Source organism: Fundulus heteroclitus, chromosome 3 (genome assembly GCF_011125445.2).
Source record: "Fundulus heteroclitus isolate FHET01 chromosome 3, MU-UCD_Fhet_4.1, whole genome shotgun sequence".
Lineage (NCBI taxonomy): Eukaryota > Metazoa > Chordata > Actinopteri > Cyprinodontiformes > Fundulidae > Fundulus > Fundulus heteroclitus.
Genome location: NC_046363.1, coordinates 2323075 through 2329080, shown reverse-complemented (window position 1 = coordinate 2329080; position 6006 = coordinate 2323075). Strand labels below are relative to the sequence as shown.

The window sequence follows — 6006 nt, the reverse complement described above, 5'->3', positions numbered from 1 at the left end:
GGCTAAAACTGTGCCTTCTGTAAGTGTAACTCACCCCAATATCAACTTTTTTTGCAGATAAACTGTATAAACTGGGCCTAAGGGTGCTACTTTTATGTTACTGTGCATTTTTTATACTACTGTGTGTACTGGAATGAAATTATGAAATGAAAAATATCGTCTCTACACATGCAAGCGGCCCTTTTAATGACTTCATGATGCCAAAGTGGCCCCATATAGAAATTAGTTTGACACCCCTGGTCTAATGTATCAGACATCCTTCCAAAAATCTTGAAAGAACGCCAGACCCTGGAAAAACTCATAATACAAGCTATAGCCCTGGGTGACGCCACCCAGATAAGAAAATCAGAAGTATTGAAAGAGGATTACATTCGGCTGCTAAATCTAGTTAATTGCCTTAATGTCAAGGTGTTTCTCAGTGGCCCTCATGCGCCCGTTAATTGTGGAGAGGAGATTTTTTCCAGAGTTCTGATGCTAAACAAATGGCTGAAAAAAACATGCGAACAAACAACTGTAACCTTTATAGACAACTATATTGGGAGATGAGACATCTGTTCAGCAGCAATGGTTTCTTTCTAAATAGGTCAGGTGAAAAACAGCTGATTTCAAACATATTCTATTCTGTGAGCCATGCACCATCAGCTTTGTCCCAAAACAAAGCTCAACCAGTGCCAAAACACATGATAAGCCCAGTACAGCCTGAACAAGCCAAGATAAAGATTGCCAGAAAGATGACACAGAAAGAGGCGTCGTCAGAGCTACAGGAGGATTCATCCCAGATCTCAGCAGGACAAAGAGAGGACCAAAAACCTCCATCCCCACAAACACCGGTCCAGACTGCACCCACCTCCCCTTCTTCTCCACAAAGCCCAGATGTTCCTTTTCTGGAATTTTCTCATAACATGAACAAGGTTTTTAAGATTAGCTTACAGTTGACATCCTCTCCACATACCCATTCTGACAACCCCAGCGCTGTGACTAAACCAGCATCTTCCAAAGGCCGCAGAGCCCCAGATCCCCCTCCTCCACGTGTCACGGAACATGCCTTTGCTCAGGACCTTCAGAGCACTTCTCTGTGATACACACCGGGCCCTAGCAGTACGTTTATCAGACATGACAGTTTCCAGCATTGGGCCTTTTGTCGGAGATTATGGAATATCTTTGATGATATGTGGCAGAAATAAGAAAAACAAAGGATAGCAAACAGGAATAAAAAGTCGCACTTAAAAGTCATAAACTGACAGATGCAACCTGCCACCGAGACAACATCAACCACTAAGTCATATAAACTGGGTGTATTAAACATTAGATCTCTGTCAGAAAAATCCCTTTTAATTAATAACTTCATTATTGACAATAATCTTGATGTTATGTTTTTAACAGAAACATGGTTACATGAACTTAATGAAGCACATATTTTGTTGGAGTTGATTCCTCCAAACTACAATTTTCTTTGTGTAAAAAGGTGTTTTTGAGACAATTCGACTTTTTTGAACATTTGGCTCTCCAGGTAAAGAGCCCGGTTTGAACTATGTTTCTGAATGTTTACAGGCCTTCTAAGTCCAAATCAAAATTTGTTAAGGATTTTAGTGACCTCCTGTCTGCGATATGCGTTGATTATGACTGTTTAATTATTGTGGGAGACCTCATCTTTCACGTTGACAACCCTGAAGACAGAAGTGCAAAAGAACTGTGTGACACACTTAGAAACTTTGGTTTAACTAAAAATGTTAAACAACCAACACACAAACAGGGACATATTTTAGACTTACTCATCACTAAAGGTATAAAGATTTCTAAGGTCAATGTAACTGATGTTGCCCTATCTGATCACTTTTCTGTTACCTTTGAAAGCATCATTTCCCGTGACTCATTTTGCCAAACGCACATCATAAGAACATGCACCTTTAAGAACAATGCCACGGAAACCTTTATTCAAACTTACTCTGCTACTTCAACCTTGGGCTGCAACTCAGTAGATGAGCTAGTAGGTAACTTTCATTCTAAAGTCTAAGACATCATTGACTGCATTGCTCCAGTTAAAGTAAAAAAAAATTCCGGGAAGAAAAATTCTCCTTGGAGAAGTGCTTCAGCAGTTAGAAGTGAAAAAAGGGAATGTCAAAAAGCTGAATGAAAGTGGAGAAAGACGAGACTCCAGGTTCACTATGACATCTATAAAGAGAGACTTTACAGATATAACTTACAACTGAAAAATGCAAGAGAATCTTTCTTCTCTAATCATCAACAAAAACATTTATAATACTCATGCCTTATTTGCCACTGTCGACAGGCTAACAAATCCTCCTGGATCCGTGGCTTCTGAACTCCACTCCACCAGAGCCTGCAATGAATTTGCTAACTTCTTTACTTAGAAAATCCTAAAGATTAGAGTTTGTACATCCATATCAACTCCAGAAACAAAGCTGTACCCAACTGGAGCTTATCTTGACAAAATGTCCCAATTCAGCCAAATAAAGTACAAAAGCTTAGAGCAGATCATTCAGCAGCTAAGTTCCTCCTCCTGCTGCCTTGATGTTCTACCCACAGCTTTCTTTAATAAAGTTTTACCTGTCATAGCGTCTGATTTGACTCAGATAATAAACACGTCCCTTGTGTTAGGTGTTTTCCCCCAATCCCTAAAAACAGCAATTATCAAACCACTACTAAAAAAGAACAATTAAGACAAACAACTACTCCAGAACTATAGGCCCATCTCAAACCTCCCCTTTATCAGTAAGATTATTGAAAAAGCTGTATTTCAACAATTAAACACCTTCTTAACAATGACCAGCCGCTTTGACGTTTTCCAGTCAGGTTTCAAACTGAGTTGGCCTTTCTGGTACAGCTCTCCACTGGTTTAAATCCTACTTAAAGGACAGGGACCTTTTTGTGTCAGTAGGTAACTTTACATCCCAGATGACAACAATTACATGTGGGGTTCCCCAAGGGTCCATCCTGGGTCCCCTCCTGTTCAATATCTACATGCTCCCTCTAGCTCACATCATAAAAACAACAACATCAGCTACCATAACTATGCAGACGACCCACAGCTCTACATCACCATGTCACCAGGTGACTATGAACCAATTCAAGCACTGAGTAAATGCCTAGAAGAAATCAATGCATGGATGTGCCAAATTTTTTTTCAATTGAATAAAAACAAAACTGAAGTAATAATCTTTGGACAAATAGAGGAGAGATCAAGAGTCCGCACACAGTTTCAGCTGCTTCAGCTAGGAACCACTGATCAGGCGCGAAATCTGGGAGTAGTGATGGACTCAGACCTGGATCTCCAAATGCATCTAAAGACAATTACAAGGTTGGCCTTCTATCACCTGAAGAACATTTCTAGGATTAAGGGACTAATGTCTCAGCAGGATCTCAAAAAACTTATCCATGCGTTTATTTTTAGTCAAACTGATTACTGCAACGGTGTTTTCACAGGCCTGCCTAAAAAGTGGATCAGACAGCTGCAGCTGATCCAGAACGCTACTGCCCGCGTCCTCACTAAGACTAAGGAAAGTGGAGCACATCACCCTAGAGTTCTAAAGTCCTTACGCTGGCTCCCTGTATCTCAGAGGATAGACTTTAAAATACTTCTGTTAGTCTATAAATCCCTGATTGGCTTAACACCTAAATACATCACAGACTTGTTATCACTGTATCAACCATCCAGACCACTCAGGTCGTCTGGCTGCAGCCTACTCTGCATACCTAGAACCAGAACCAAACATGGAGAAGCAGCATTTAGTTCCTATGCTCAACTTATCTGGAACAAACTTCCAGAAAACTGTAAAAGTGCGGAAAACATGAGTTCTTTTAAATCAAGATTAAAAACACATTTGTTTAGGATTGCCTTTAATTTATAGTTAAACTGTTTTACTGAAACATCATTAGTTCAAAGTTGTAGTCCTTCGAGTTGCAGCACTTCGTGTAGAAATGGGAGAGATGCCCCATTTCAGAAGAAACAAATTCAGAAGAAAACAGTTAATGTGTAATTACTGGGCCAATTTAAAAGGACAAAGGGATGGCCACACAACAATGGAGGTGCTTAAGCCTTGTTGGAAAAAGGGTAGTGTAAAGAGTTTTGGAGGGTCAACATTGATTCACAATTAATGAGTTTAAGCTTGTACAGCATAACATAAGTCAGACAGTTCCATTAGCCGCATTACCACTGTGGATCCTTCAGATGCAAGTGTTGGCTTTTCATTATTAGAAATAAATAAAAAGAATAAATATTTTATTTTTAATACATATACAATACATGATTGTATCAACAAACATTACAATTATGTTCAACTATATACAGATGCTTCAAAAGATACAGCGAATTAGGTTCGAATAGCATTCATTGTACCTCAGTTTGGCATCAAAGTGGAATTTCGGTTTATACAGGAAAAATGTTGTTTACAGTGGATTGAAGAGGTCAAACCATTAAAATCTCTAATTTGTTCAGATTCCAGTTCTTCCTTGGCCAGTTTGCAGCATAGCCAGTCAGAAGGTTAATAGAACTACAACAAACATTTTGTAGAATTTACATGATGGGGCTTACAGTTAACTTTATATGGGATCCTGCTCATTATTGGGTTAAAGGGGAATGACAGTGCTGCTAAGATGTCAAAGGGGAAAACAAAACAATTAGTAGAAATTAATGTTAAGATCAGTATTACGGAATTAAAGGGAATGATGAGAAGAAAAATAAAGGACAGGTGGCAGAAGGAATGGGAAGAAGAAGAAAGAAAAGGATGATGGTTCTATAAAATCCAAACGAAGGTGGGAGAAATGAGAGAAGCAGGAACAAACAGGAGAGAGGAGAAAATGATTTCAAGACTAAGAGTTGAACACACGAAACTTGACGGATCATTATTCATAATAGCACCTGACAGAGAGATGTGATTGTGGGGAAATTGAAACTATATAAAACATATGTGTTTTTACTGTGTAAAAAGTATCAGTGTGAGAGCAAAAATCATTGATTCAAAATCTTAACAGGATGAAAATATAACTAGATGTCATTGAGTTGTCCCAGAAATATTCTAGGAGTAGAAGCTATCAGGCCATATACAAATTTTTAAGACAGTTATTTATTTGATAGGGTGTCAGATTTTCTTTTTCTTTTTTTTCTTTTTTTAATTGCTGTGAGATCGCCATTCGGTTCCCATTCCTGTCCAGAAGGTGGCGGTACGGCACTTTTAAGTTGTTTGCCAACCGCCATTAAGAATTACAAAAGAAGGAAATACGTACGTAGGTACGTGCGTGCGTGCGTGCATGTGTTTTCTGTTTTGTAGCCAATCAAAGAGCCGTCGTCGGCAGCCGGTGACGCTCAAACTATCAACAGACAGCGGACTTAGTGAAGATGTTTCAACAGTGTTTGTGCTGAGGAGCTGTAATTAAAGCCCACAGTTCTGAGTGAGTAGTCCTGACCCAGCACTGAGACATGATCCCTGACTGAAGAGGGCTTCCCAAAGCAACACTGCTCAACGCTTTGCTAGTAGCGCCTTAAGAACTGAACTGCTGCTGGTTAGCCCGTGTTAGCTGCACCGTGGAATATGAACACAGAGGGAACCTGTTCTGCCCTTCTATTAAAATGAGACACATGTGCAGGATAACTGAGCAGCGAGCATTCAATGAGATGTGTTCAGACCGCATGGCTTGAACGCGTCTCAAAACGGATTGTCTTTCCTGATGGTTTTACAACTGATCCAAATCACACAAACCAACCTGAACAGCTGACAAGAGATGAAACAGCTTTCAGTAAACCGGCTGGACTGGTCCGGACCTTTTAGACGGTCCGGTATTGGGTCAGATCCTGACTCCTCCAGGTCTAGGTTTATCTAAAGCAGCAGAGCTGGGTTACTTGACTCAGCTTATTAAGCTTTATACCAAAAACAAAAAGGCAACGTGACTAATGTAGAACACACAAACATTGGCATGGCTGCCAAAAAATACTCGAAACGTTTGGACTCACCATTTCCTTCTATGGTTTTTCTTTATTTTTCTTCCTAC

General features: G+C 39.8%; 1 protein-coding gene across 12 annotated transcripts in view; it reads left to right on the top strand.

Annotated features, from left to right (window-relative positions):
* Positions 1–5274: 5274 nt before the first annotated feature.
* Positions 5275–6006, top strand: part of cep162 (centrosomal protein 162) — a 35033-nt gene continuing 34301 nt past the window's right edge. For 8 of the 12 annotated variants that reach the window (XM_036128741.1, XM_036128728.1, XM_036128740.1 and 5 more), the window contains exon 1: positions 5275–5409. The gene's annotated coding sequence lies outside the window, so the exon portion shown is untranslated. The remainder of the gene's footprint in view (positions 5410–6006) is intronic. The other 4 variants (XM_036128764.1, XM_036128757.1, XM_036128749.1 and 1 more) reach the window with 1 other exon arrangement.